Below are 15,157 nucleotides of genomic sequence, written 5' to 3'. Positions count from 1 at the left end.
TTCAGTGCCAGCTGAGAATTTCTAATAAACCAGAGCCTGCAAATAGGGGATGATGAAGGAAGCCTTTTTCTCCCTTTTACCTACACATATTGCTGTACTCATGAATCCATTTCTACTCTGGCAATAGTTGTAAAATAATCATAATAATTTCTGCATCAGTCATAAAAGTTCTCTCTATGATTTCATCTGATGTTAATAAAATATAAATCGTTGCACTAAGTCGATCATATTTGGCTGGCTGTGGAAAAAAAAACCAAAAACACAACAACAACAAAAACCTGAAACATCTTTTTTCTCTCCACCCTATATAATTAAAAATATTCATAACCGATTCTTGGCCAAGCATTCATCAGAGTACGTATTGTTAACAGGTGTTGTGTATTTCATTTCCCTTGCACACAGTGTTGGAACGTAAAACTGTAATACTGCTCCTAGGAACAAGCAGCATAATTAAAATTCTTTGCAAGTTTGATTTCCTGGGTATTTTCTTCCTTGAGAATAACTGCATTGTAAACAAGAGCCAATTTCTTAGATTTGATCTATGGGTTGTACAGCTTATACTTCAGGTTCAAAATGGTGATTTAGATAATAATGCATAACAGCTGAATAGTTATTTATAATAGCACAGCACCTGCAGCAGACTGTCAGCTGGAAAAGCAAATCTGAATGCTTTCAAATTCTCTTGTGTATTACAATAGAAGTGGTGGTGGCCACTATAGATACAGTAGTTAGGGTGTAATGTAACTTTTATTTCCAATGGCTTGCCATTTTCTCAATTTTATCCCTTTAAGACTGAAAATGTTCATATTTAATGCCAGTCCATACACACTGTAAAAAGCTCAGGCACAACTTAGCTTTTTACTAATTGTGGGTGTGTGTCAATGAAATTAAATATTAAATAGACAATCAAATTCTTTTCTCATAATGTCAAGATCTCCTACATTTCCTAGACTTTTGTACATGAATAATAAGTAAAGCAGCTTTGCATTATTTTTCATCGTGATTAATGCTGCTGATCTCTCTGGAAAAATTGGATCTGAAATTTCACAACTATGAAGATTTTCTCACCTCAGCATGGAATGGGGTTTTCCTATGAGTGGCTCCCATTTAAAACTCTGAAATGTTGCATATGTAATTTCCTTTCTTATTTGATTAGCTCATGGATTCCAAAGAGTCCTGGTCACTTGTATGATGACGCAAGTATTCTGCAGTGATCTGAAACACATAGAAAGAAGAAATGTAACAGCTTGTTGTATCAGATCCAGGACTGCATGCAAACTGTTACTGCACAGCCTGCTTAGACATCCACAGTTCATCAAACAAAGGTCAGATTTGTACCAGAAAAAAACCAATGAGTATGTGAACATACAAAGGCCATCCCAACATGCAAACACTCTGAACTTGTTGGATTTTTCAAGGCATGAAATATCTTTCATTCCTCTTGTCTGTTACATACCACTAGGAGTACATGTTTACCTTCTGAGTGTTACAAGAAATAAGACACAGTACACCAAGATCTTCAACTGCAAGGTGACAGGCACTGCAAGTACAATGGTACACTTCTATCTGAACAAGCAAAGTCATATTAGCTTCTAATAACGCTAAAAATATAAGGAGAAGTAGAGTCATTCTCCGGATGAACAGAAAAATAGTTTTTAAGGAGCTAATTGCTTTAGAATAGGAACAGAAAAAGAGAAAAGAAAGAATTGGTCTTTGATGGAGATAACTGTAAGGGAAGCTAGCAATCTACTTGCTCTGGAGTGATGGGATGATGTCATTGCCTATTAGCACAAGTACTTTCTTTTATAACATCCATCTATTCAGTGTACGACCTAATGTAGCGTACAGCTACAAAATCATCTTTGGAGCACTTCCCATAGAGCCAAGGGAGTTACTCCAAGAATTAGCTTGGCCAATGAAGTAGTTCATATGCAATAGAAATACTTTAAAAACTTAGTCGGAAAAAGAGTAATAGAGAGCTTTGTTCTTGCCATAAATCTTCTTGGCTCTGTGCTAATGTTATTTATCCACTTGAGATAGGGAGGACATTACATGAAGTATGTATATTGTGTAATATGGGATAGTGGCTCTGTAATGCAAACTGTCCATTAGTAACGCAAAGCAACTTATTTTCATCTACCAGATCGTTGCTGCAATTTTTTCTCCTGGGTTTTGACACATTATAAATCTTGATGAAGTCAACATTTGTTCTTTTTATCCTTTACTTGTTTGATTCTCTCTACTTAAAATGCAGATAATCACACCGTAAGGCCACTGTGAGCTGTGTGTTTTCAGTAGCACAGCGCTTCTGCTTCTAGGAACTGGCTGATACATCTGCAAACTCAGCCTGCCAGTCCAGCTGGGGTGGACTCAAATACTCCCCAGGTATTCCTCACTCCACCATAAGACTCAAAGGTTTTGAACAGATTGAACCACAAATTGTTTGAGTCAAGAACTGTGTCAGTGGCCATACACACCTGCTAACAGGGTGCCAGAGCAGGAGGTGTAACAGCTGCTCCAGAATCCCCTTCCCTAGCAGAAATTAGTGTCTCTCTAGAGTGACATGAGCCTTTCAAGTACTGGCAGTGATACAGGATAAAGCAGCTTTTGGCTGCTTGGAGGACAGCTGACTCAGGGTCTGACTCACATTCCACTCAACCTCCTTTCCTTCAACTGCATGAATACTTCTTGGCAGTGCTTTGTAAATGTACTGCTAGCAATAGCTTACTGTTACATTCAGCCTCTTGCCAGCTAATGACACCAAACCAAATGTGACCATTTTCACCAACTCAAACAAGCTGCCATGTGGTATGTGTGTAGACATGGGTTCACCAGGATTTATTTCCCATGGTAATAATACTTATTTCACAGACTCTCCATTTAGCCAGCAAAAAACAAAAGGTGGAATGCAAGCAGTGACAGCAGTCTAATATGCACTTTGCAATGACTTCAGGTTTGGTGACAATATTTGGGCTTATAACCCTTTGCCTATAAACCTACATAAGTACAAAAGGATGTCTTCACCAGGTACTTCTCATCAGTCAGTCTGGCTCTGCTTAGTACAACAGCATCTACATTGCTGCATCCAATTCCTTCCCTGGAAGAACAATTCTACATTTGCTTTGCATTCCAGTTTCAGGATTATAGATTATTCCAACCACTTTATAAAATAACAGCATTGAAAGAAATAAATGGTGTTGTAGAGCATCTGCCCTGTTCCATTTCCCTCTCAAGATCCGCATCACAAACAGAAAGGCCCACTGGCAGTATTTCCACACTGTGCTTTCTCTAGTTTTCTTTCTCTAGCTATTACTGTAGCCTCCACCACCAATGTTCAAGCCCAGATACGTGGGAGCACAAGCTGTACTGTCCCTATAACCAAGTTAGATAATCACAAGGTCCACTAAAGACTATGCCTGGTGTCTCATATTCATACACAGATCTTGTGGCATAATTCCACTGAATATCATAGAATCACAGAACCATTCATGTTACAAAGGACCCTTAATGGTCATTTAATCCAACTCTCCCGCAATGAACAGGACAGGTTTCTCAGAGCCTGATCCAGACTGACCTTGAGTTACCAGGGATAGGGCATCCACCATCTCTCTAGGTAACCTGTGTCAGCACCTCACCACCCTTATTGTAAAACTCTTCCTTACAGCCACTCTCAGTCTCCTTTAATATGAAACCATGTCTCCTTGCTTGGTCAAAGCAAATCCTGCTAAAGAGTCTGCCCCCTTATTATAGCACCTCTTTAGATACTGGAAAACATCAGTCCAGTTTATACACAGGTGGTTTTTGTTGTTGTTAAGGCAGAATCATCTAAAAACTGAAAACGAGGACTTCCATTTCCAATGTTTAATTTTGCCTCTCACTCATTTTCATGGTTTTGGTCAAGTCATTAATAATTGAAGTTTTAAGAAGTGATTTCAACATAAAACTTGCACCCAAGACTTTCAAAAACAAGGCTCTAATGTGACTTAAACCTTAAACAGTTTTTAAAAATTCCTTCAAATTCTTGGTGTTATTATGTAAAAATTAGATGTTTTCTAGATATGAAAGTTCACAAGGACCTACCACACAATTGTTTCATTCATATTTATAAGCCACAGGTAAAGCTATAAGGCTTTTTTTCCTGCAGGAAGAATTACTGTTTTAGTAATGCAGTTGTATATGTGTCTGTGTGTATCATGGGAGGTATTTACTGGATTCACTAATCTCTAATCTGCTGGAAGCCTGCAGAAATTAATATTTAGCTGGCATTTGTTTACCCAGGAAATGCCGATTAGTGAAATCTTACATAGGAAATACAGAAAAATGATGGGGTTTCATCTTCTCTTTAGGAGCGGGGTCTGGGGATCTGAATCTTTCTATTTTGAAGAGCATTTGTAGGGAATTTCAATCCAGGAATTACAAACTTCTGTTTTTCTTTCTTTGTCTCTCCTGCCCATGATCCATCTCTTACACTTGGAGTTTATTTTTAAAATGGTACTTTGGGCTTTGAACAAGTTGCAAGTAATAGCTGAGGGCCAGTAAGATAAAATCATGTTTTGTTGTTTGTTTTTTTTACCCAAGACGAATTCCTGAACTTTATCCCATACATGAATACTCCCAGTATCTAAATGTAGTCATTGGTATCTCAACCATCTTTCCCTCACTGCAGTTAGCAAGGGTTATAAAATTTGTGCATATTCTCCACCAGCATCTGTGTGTTACAACACATTTCAAAATGAACGTCATGGTTCAGCCCAGTTCTGTTCAGACATCCTTCTGGACAGGCGCAGCAGAACTGCCATATACGCAGGAGTATCAGTACATTAAGCAACAGCATACTTCTCCTGCAGAAAGGATGCTGTCTTACTCCTTATTGTAAACACTTCTTTTCTTTTTTTTTTTTTTTTTTTTTTTTTTTTTCCTACTTATTTGTACTGAACCTTTTTTGGCAAAAGCAAGAGATAACCACAGCAAAACAGCCAGCAGCCATAACCAGTCGCCAAGCCTTCCACAGTAGCTAACATGTATGTAATTTTTTGTCTTCAGGCTACAGCAGATGATATACCTGCTCCTTTGCATCTTCCCCCTCACTTTGGTAGGCAGGAAATGCCTTTCTTCTACACCTATTAGGAAAGGTTTGATGAATGATGAGCCTGTACCATCTTGTATTTACATCAAAGTGGCAGAATCACATGGACTTGTTAGCCCATACTGTTTGGTGGTAGTCACGGTACCACTGAGCTCTCTCTTCTTTAACTATTTTGAACTTAACAAGCTGCCTGAAAACGTAACACCAGATATTCCTAAAGCCATATTCATTCAATATAGATTAAAGTAGTATGAGCCCATAGGTTATATACGACTGTTGGAATCAGTTTGTTAATAGTAATCCATCATATTTCAAATTCTTTGGCAACAGTCAGAGAAACTCTTAAAAGATGTAGTAATTATAAGCCTGCATAATTTTTTTATACTTCTTTGTATAGCATGTATTTTTAAGTGCCCTCTGGGAGCAAAAAGATGTTTGTAGAGATAAAGCTGTAGGGAGTAATACATTCATGCCAACACGTGTAGCTGAACCACCAATTTTGTTTTATTAATTTAGTTGCTGGATTTGTTCCTAATATCTACAGCTGTATTATCCCCTCATAGAGGTGGATGAGTGGGCGGAATGAGGTTGATTACAATTGATTTACTAACCAGAGAGTAATTTTTTCCATTGTTTGTTCTGCACATTACTAAACATGTGGCTTAATTACAGTTGTCTTGTGTTCTTTTCAGCTTGGTATTGCTTATTTTACTGAGACACTGATTTATGCGAAATATTAATTGAAATAGAAAACAGACTTACTGTGAGAGCTGACATCCATGAAAACATTACTTACTCATATTTTGCACCAAGTGTGTTGGACTTCTCAGAGGAACTGGCGTTTACAGCTTAAAGTGGAACAGCACAGGCACCCTCCTTCTAGAAACAGTGATAGTGCACGCAGTGCATGCATTGCATCCAGGAGAGCAGGTCCGACAAAATTTACTTATTCCACCAGCTGCAAAATGAAATCCTACGAGCTCCTCAAAAACGTGCTGAGGTAGCAGCTCCATTTCAGTGTGATTGCAATAATTGTACGCAACTGCCTCATTAAAAGTAATTCAACTTTATATAGCTATAAATAAGCTACTGTGCTGTTATAATGCGTTTCCATGCCGTTAAGTAATACAATAAAGATTCATTGATTCTCTCAATAGGTTAGGTAATCAAAAATAAAATAAAAATCAAGAAAATATAAGTTGAGAGATTTTGTTTCTTTTTTTAGAGTAATTTCTTAAACTAATGTCTTTGTAATGAAAAATTCACTAAATATAAGAAGAAAATAATGTTCTGTCATAGAACTAATAACTCATTATACCCAGGGGGAATGTTTTTCTCTCATTTCCTATTCAAGATTTTAATGCAATTCATTGAATTTCACTGTCTCTTTTTAAGAAACCAAACCTAATATATGTGGGTCACTCCAAAAATAATGCCTCCAGTTTATTTCCATAGAAACTATAGCAACTACATAGAGCACAATAACACTGTCTGACAGAGCAAATTCTCAACTACAAAACAGTTTTTCAACACAGTCCCCATCATTATCTTTGCATGCTGCACTAGTAAAAATCTGCATGGCCATCTGGAATATGAGCTGTCTTTCACAGCTTTGTTGCCACTGCTGAAATGCACCACCCACCATCCCACTGTGCTCACATCCACTGTTGGTCTCCATAAATGTTCTGCAAGCATTGATGCAATCATTTTTTCCCCATGGAGGAATTCAGCTCCACATTTTTGCATCATCTGCACTTCCACGTCAGAAGCCATTCATCAGACTGCCCCTCTGCTGCCATTTTTCACATAAAAACAAAATGTAATGGAATACTGGTGGAAAGGTTCAAACTCTGCTGCCATGTCACTACCATCCACCTCTGATGTATAACAAATGAAATAATAATTAAAATTATAATAAAATAAATAAATTTGGAGGCATTACTTTCAGAGCACTCCCTGTACAATTAACTATAGCCAGATAGTTGGAATACAGAATTAAATGATTTTGCAGAGACACATACAAAACCCTTTCAAAATATTTTTAGGACAGAGTATGAGAAGTTTGTAACCTTCACTATTTGTTAATAGGACTCAGGTAGTCACTACAAAATGATCCAAATAGTTCCTGGGAAACTGTCTCTCTAGTTTAATATCATAAGCTTAAAAAGCAAACAAATGGAAAAACAAAGAAACGAGAAAAACCCCAAAACAAGAATAGCTAGCACACGTATCTCTACCCTACTGCACATAGATGTAAAAGCCAAGGCTACATGATAAGGGAAAGTAGAAGCGAGACATGATATGAAAACTGGCAGAAATATTAGAAAAAGAGAAAAAACTACAAGGGTTTGGATTTGGAAAGCACTAGCAAGTCCCTATCGAAAGAAAGAAATGTGAAGAAAATCAAAAAGTAAATTTAAAGTCTGGAATGTGAGGAGGTTGGGTCTAGATACACAATTTCTCAGTGGTGCCATTTGGCAACCAAAATCTGTGCACACTGCAGTACCGCTCTGCAGGGGAGTAACTGTCCCCTGAAATCCCCTCTGCCTGGCCACGGCTTCACTGAGAAACAGTTTTAAGCACAGAGAAAAACATACAAAAAAAACTAAGAGATTTCCTCATAAGGATCAGAACTCTAAATATTGTTCTGATGCCATAAAGTGGTGCTGATATGGATGCATGTTACAACTTCTCCTTAATTTAGCCTCCAAGGATTTCCAAAGATTCAGAAAAAGAAGAGGGAGGAAACAGGAGTGAGGGCAATTGCTGAGGATTTAATGACTTTTTAACTTTGGTAACAAGAAGGATAAGATGATATCATACAGTTTTGCTGATATTATCAGCAAAAAAAGCAAACAGAGAACTTGTAAGAAAGGCAGAGGAGTGATGAAGATATGGCTGTTCTCCCTTCCACAGTTAGCTACAGCTGAACCAAACATGGTAAACAGCAGGTACTGCTGAACATGTGGTTACTTTTAAGCAACAGACACTGCACATGCTTTCTGGTTTGCTTCTGCAAAGGGAGTAGAAGGCACCAGGTCTCCAAAGAAGGCACTTCTTTCTCCTCAAGGAAGCCAAAGAGGTAAACATGAGCAATTCTCAATCAGGGCAACTCCTAATGAAGTTAATGGACAACTATCAGCACTGATAAGCAGGATATGATTTTGTAAACCTTTGAGAACTATTTTAAAAAAACCCCTCAGGTGTTAAAAAATTGCCCTTGTCAATGTCCTGATGGCTTACATCCTCCGCTGCTAGAAAGCAGCCTATTGGCTACAGGCTTTGCATGGTACACCCCTAAACCCTTCTTCCTCTTGGAATGAAATTGCAGTTAAGGTGAGATGTGACTCAGTGATACGACATGCATAATGACAACGTTACAGAATGCAATTACAGGAGAAAAAAAAAACCAAACCCATCTCAGTCACCCTCACATATTAGCCTGGAAAAAGATAAGCCAACAGAGAAAGAAGAAGAAATAAAAAACTCCAACATGAATTGTTAGTTCAGGATCACAGTCTGATCTGTACAAAATATTTGAACTGTTTTGGTTTTTTTCCCCCTATTTCTGAACCAATACTGATTGAAATGCAGCCATTATACACTACGTTGTTCCTTTTTTAATCACAAATTCAATTTTATGCAAGTAGACTTGCATAGGAAAGTCTAGGAAATTAAAGTGAATATTTATGTCCATATAAACTTCTTAATGGCAACATTCTTGCTGTGAACACAGCAGCTGAAGAGGGTGGATTAAATTATTTTGGCCAGATCCTGTTAATATTGTTTTCATTGGCAACATTCCCACTGACTTAATGGGAGCTGGATTAGATCCTGACTTGAATAAAGTACAATTCTCAGATGCCTATATAACATAATCACTGATATTTCATATACTCTAGTTTTCACATCTGTTTGCCCTTACAGAGTTTTACTAATACTCTGAAAGCACTAATCAGGCAAACTGCATACAAGAGATTTAAGGTGTGCAGTCTCGTGTTTCCAGAATTTGGGAAAAATACTTGTGTTTTACTCATACTTGGATTCAGAAACCACAGCCCGAATGGTATCCAGCCTCCTGAGTACTGAGCTTCAAATCTTGGTATGCTTAGTTCCTCCCCCTGCAGGCTTTGCAATGCATATGAATAGCATTTATTTAAAAGGCGAGGGAATTGCAGTGTATTTGGCAGTCAGCAAATGCAGTTGGTATGAAGCTCCCTTTCTCCATTTACAATTTCCATCATTCAAAAATAGTTAAGGGATCCTAGATAAGCTAGGAAACTCCTATGCTTCATTCCTTCCATCTGGAATGGTGATGTAGGTACAGAAGAGAACAAGACAAAGTTGCTATCCTAGCCTCCACAAATTTGAAGAGGGCATGTAGCCATAAAAAGGACACTGCTTCATCAAAGACTTTACAACAGAAATAGTAAATCTCCTGACAGCTCCCTAGGCAGTGCGCATCCATGGCTGGAGTTCTTCAGGCAGATACTATGCCAGGCTTGCTGTCAGCAGGGCCAGAACACTGACCGTCACAGCAGCGCTTCCAGTTCTGACACTGACCTGGCACATACATCTGAGTTTGTTGTTCTCAGCAAACCAGTTGTTAACACTGCTAAGTGTGTGCGCTGTGATGTCTGCATTACCAGACATTAAGTCTGATGCCTAGCTTTCTGACCTTGGATGTGCCAAAGTCCTGGGATGGCTGGACAAAGGATTGCAGTCCTCCAAGTATTCCAAGAGAAAAGCCTGGGACAGAGGCTCAATGAGAATAAAGTTCAAGATGTCCATTAAGGCATCTTGTTCTTAGAAAAAACAGAGCCTAAAATTGTGAGCCTGTGAGTTTCCCAGTAGGACCAGTGCTAATGGGAATTAGAGAGGGTGGACCTCATATGCTCTGAATCAGCCTCTGGTTCTGCAAACCTAAAGGCAAGTGTGCTTTCTGAACAAGCACTCCAACCTCGTGAAGCTTTATCTGTGGTTATTGCAGGCCCATCTTTGTTTCAGTTTGGGAAAGAATGTTACTCCAAATTGGCAGTATAATTTCCTATGCAGAGGCTGTTCCTCAGTATGACTCATCTATGTATTGTATTCCAAGATGTAAGTATGAATCATAGGTAGCTGATGGAAGAATACAAATGAATCTATTCAATTTTTTATTATCATTATTTTTCAAAGCAGAGTAACTCTCTTTTTTCTTCCTGACTGTGAATCTTACTGGAAATAAATTGGATCAAATCCAACTGAGAAATCTTTACATTATAGAAAGCCACGGGGTTTTTGTTGCTGTTGTTTTGCTAGGGGTGTGAACGTGAGGGATGCTGTTGGTTGAGCTGAATATTTTTGTTTTGCAGTAAGCTTACAGCTGAAGCTTATGGCGAGTGTTATTAACAGCAATATAATTAGGAATTTTTGCTGGTTTAAATATTTAAAAGCATAAAAAGAAGAGGATACACATAAGCTGTAAAACACACACACACACACACACACACTAAAGGACACGTGACATGTCAGGAAAGATTAAACTAACTCATCAGCTTCACTCCTGGACTATGCTACTTTTCCAACAGAACTGGAAGATGAGCGATTCTGTATCTGTGATTGAAGTGGCTTGGTATCCAGATCCACTTAGTCTCTGCAGTGTCATTTGGCCTTGAACCATGACACCTGCATCAGTTACACAAATTAGTACTGCTCTGAACTTTAAGGAGTGCAGAACCAAACCTGTGGGTCTAATGAAAGCTGACAGATTAACACCAGCAGATACAGAAACAAAAGACTTCTAGTTTGCTATGTTGGAGTTTAACAATAGATTTATCTCATCTCTGAGAGTATGGCCATTACAGATAATCCAAATTAAAGTGTCTTGGTTTCTTGATATATTTTTCCTGCATACTACTGCTTTTTATTTATCTATTTATTTATTTATTTATTTTAAGACCATAGAATTGATTCAGAAAAAAAAAAGACTATTATGCCAGGCATAATGACTAAAACCCAAAGTACCCTTTCCTGGAGGCCCTGAGGCAACAGGACGTTTATTCCCTTGATAAATTAAACTGACAATGTCAGCTTAATATTTTTCCATAAAGAGATTAGCTTTTATTTAACTATATTTTGGAATTCAGTAAATGTCTGCCTGTCCAAACTTCTGCCTTCTTGAAGGGCTACTGCTAGGTCTGATCCCTTACAAGGGGAAGTAGTTTGTAGGGTAATTGCCGAAGTAAGAAAACAGAAGAATGCAATGTTAGGTCTAATATTTACTTCATACTTTTTGAGACATTAAGTCCTGAAGAGAAAATATAAAATGTAAACTTAACAAATCTGAAAATCTATAATTATGAACAACACCTGAAAAGATTGGGGTTTTTTTGCAGCTGACAAATAAACTTCCACAGAGAGGAATAAAAACAAACAAAGGGGCAAAAATTGTTCTGCCTTCAGTGGTAGAAAACATGGAGGGGTTTTGATAAGTACTTACAATGACTGCACTGTTGACTTGGCATACACATCAAAAGACTGACAGACCTGATTCATGTTTCTGTGCAATACAAACAGTGACACAGGAGCCATATCTGAGCAGCTCTCAGTAATTGAAGGTAGCACAAACAGACCCTAAAGAGCAAGCAGTGCACAGCTCCACCGTTAATAAAAAGAAGAATCAGCCTGGCATGCACATTACTACTTCATGTTTTACTGCAGTTACGTTTTAATTTTAAAATGTCCTTTTTGCCTCGGGTCAGGGAATTTAGAGGCTAACTGGTACAGTTACTGTGGAAGATACCACGAAGCTCTGATTTTCTGTAGCTGGTAGGGCATTTCTGCAGCAACTGGTATCATTTTACATAGACGATCTGCCTTCTATTGCTGCAGAAGTGAAGATGCATTTGCAAATGAATACATGTTAACCCTGTATATTTCAAGCCAACAGAACTGAAACATGTCTAGCTGTAGTAGCTCTCGGTAGTCATTTCACTTTGGGGAGTACTGTTCTAAATAATAGAGTACCAGCAGTTCTGCTTTTAAATACAATACTCTTTTCTCTGATGCTGCAGCAAATGAATGGTAAATTACTAGCATCGTAGCAAATCTTGGTAGGTCAATATATAATGCTTTCATTTTCCAGATGTCTGAATTCAAATCATCTCCTCTAAAGGTGTTCATATGTATTTCAAATTAATAATGCATTTTCATGTTCCATCTTACTAAAATCTAAGCCAGTGTATCATAGTCTGAGGCAATGCAAATCTAAAAACAAGATAATTGAGAGCCTCAGTATTTTGTGGGGAGAGGTCCCATAGAAAGATAAGCTTACGGTTTTTAACGCAAGATTCTTTGCTTTGCTCACTTAAGTCTGATTACTTCTGTTTTCACCTCCAACATGTTCAACCTTAAATTGATTAGGTAAAACACTGTTCTCAGATACTCAGGGAAGGTAAAGAGAAAAGGAATTCTTTCTTGAAAGAGAAGATATGTGTGACGTTAAATGCGCTATATGTAGCACTGATTAGAAATACAAAATTTCAACATCCCTGAACTTCAACATATCTAAAAGTGGGCATTAGAGCCATTTTTAATGTGAAAGGAGACAGAAATCAAAGGCTTTTAAATCTTCCATGTATGCTGTCTTTTCTCCACAAAAGTCCAAGTTTTAACTAGAGGTTGTTAAGTGTCATGAAAAAGTTTCTCCTGACTGGAAAATGCAGTCCAGGTCTGTATTTAAAAAGAAGGAATTCCATTGTTTGAATTGTGGCCAGCTTACAACACCATCGTCATTTGAAGCAAAAATAAGTTAGTTTAAAAATTTCTATTGAAATTAAACTTTTGTCCAGGGGCTTTCTGTTCCTTTGGTAAGTTCTATGCACATTTTCACTGGAAATTAGTTTAAACAACTCCCTGATTTGAGCGCTCCAGCATTTAAATCTGTGAAGAACTCATTCAGATAAGCACAGCCAGGAAAGCAAAGCAATAATCACATCTGGAGGGAAACAAAGCATAAATCACCGTGCTGGAAACAAGCCAAGACGGTAGGGGACAAGCATAAAAATAATACTGAAATAGCAGTACAATATCCTAACCACATGCTGTTAACAAGACAAAACAAGGTCAAACATTATTTCTATTGTCACAGATCGTTGCATATTAGTAGGAAAGAAGAGTGGAGACTTACAAGCAGAGAGTCAGATTCAGTTGTGGAATGACAGGGAACAAGTCCTTTTAGAGACAACAGGAAAATAGCACTTCTTTACATCAAAACCATGTTTAACCCAGGTACTCCCATTGGGGAAGATTAAGTATTCAAAAGTTGGTATTTCCAACGAGTGCTTTATTATATTCCTGATTTAAAATACAACCACGCAAATTCAGAGCAACTCAGGTTGGAATGGCAGAGGGCACTTGGAATGCTGCACACACCGGTGACAGTTTAGTTTGTCATCAAAAAGGAAATATAGCTACATGAGATGAATGTCAAAACACTTCATTATGTAAAGATTTACATGATGCATAAAATTACTATGAAGTAATGTTCAAATCTGAGCAATGTACTTCAGTCCAGCTCAAGGATCCATTAGTTTAGACACTGCCAAGAAAGGAAAGGATAGCTTTTGCTAGAAGTAAGTTTTAAGGAGTTAAGACTCATCCATACTGATCATATCATCACACGGGTAAATTCCCCGATGATAACCTTGCAGTCAGCAGTATCAAATGCAAACTATCAACATTCCCTCCACTCAAGAAAAAAACGCCAGCAAATTACAACAAATTTCACTGAAGGTGATAATGATTAAGGCAGGAGTTTAGAGAAGCAGAAAAGGCATATTTACAGATAGTATTAGACGCCAAATGGAAGTGCCAGGCCTCCAAATACCACAAAAAGAGATTGAAAATCAATAAGCATAAATGGATCCAAACTGGGAGAAAATTAATTTTTGCCATTGTCTTACCATCTAGATCCTCAGAGCAACTTAGATGATGCTAGTTTAATGGAATGAATCTTTCACTAAGGGGTTCATGAACGCTTTAACTCTTTCTTAACATGTCCAATACTTTGTTTGCAAATTATTCTGTCTGTAAAGCAAGAACATACTACTATACCATAGCCTTCAGTTTTGTGACCCCTTTGAGCTCAAAGCCACATTTTGTGAATAATTGCACAAAATAAAAATGTGAATAGATCTTCCCTTAGCTTTAAGCAAAGAATAAATCCAATATCAGAGGACAAGCAGTCTGTAAAGCTGTCTTAGCTCAGATTTATGGCAAAAGAAGGTTATGGATTCTGATACATACCCTATTAGTCTACAGCAATTACAATACTTGCAAATTTTCATGGAGTGTATGAGTCACAATCCAAAATGTGATCATGTCTCTTTACCAAACTTTTAATAAGCTTTCTTACCCGAGAGAAATGCCCCTCACTTCACAGTCACACTTTTATTCATGTCAATTTTTGGTTAAGCCATTGGTAAATTTTGACAATTTTTTTTCAATGATGAAAACATGAGGGAGAAGAAAATTTCATTAAAATTCTCTGTACAATACACTGTTGAGAATGTCATTATGATGGCAATACGCCGTGATACAGGCAGCTGTCTTAGTTTCACAAGTACAAGTCACATATCACTAGTTCTGTGTTTTTTGCTCCTTTTTGTTTTAATAAAAAAAACATTAAAATTAAATATTTTTGTTCATATATCTATATATATACACTATATAATTTTATGAAGGCTGATCTGAAATAACGCCCCCATACAAAAGAGGTTTTATCTGCTTGGCTTGCTTAATTACAGCACATTTCACATTCATGGATAACCTGTGCAATAGCATCCATAGTCAAGTCTACCCCTCAATCCTGAGTCCATCTATAGGTTGCATCTCTTCCTTGATGACCTGAAGTATCATGGGCCCACTGAGCTAGAAGTAGTTCACCCTTATGTTGCCACTCCAGATCTACCTGAATCACTTCAATCCTAGCTGCCCAATCCACCTGCTGGTTATTCTGATGCTCTTCATTGGCACAACTTCTGGGTATGTAAGCATATATGTGGCATCTTTACAATCATGTTCTCTACC

General features: G+C 37.7%; 1 protein-coding gene across 1 annotated transcript in view; it reads right to left on the bottom strand.

The window, feature by feature from the left end:
• The window catches only part of CABCOCO1 (ciliary associated calcium binding coiled-coil 1), a 124,166-nt gene that overhangs the window by 56,899 nt on the left and 52,110 nt on the right, over positions 1-15,157 (bottom strand). The window contains exon 2 of the mRNA XM_015866235.2: positions 1,069-1,215. The gene's annotated coding sequence lies outside the window, so the exon portion shown is untranslated. The remainder of the gene's footprint in view (positions 1-1,068; positions 1,216-15,157) is intronic.

The sequence above is a fragment of the Coturnix japonica genome, chromosome 6 (genome assembly GCF_001577835.2).
Source record: "Coturnix japonica isolate 7356 chromosome 6, Coturnix japonica 2.1, whole genome shotgun sequence".
NCBI classification, from domain to species: domain Eukaryota; kingdom Metazoa; phylum Chordata; class Aves; order Galliformes; family Phasianidae; genus Coturnix; species Coturnix japonica.
This window is presented reverse-complemented; position numbering and strand designations above follow the sequence as displayed.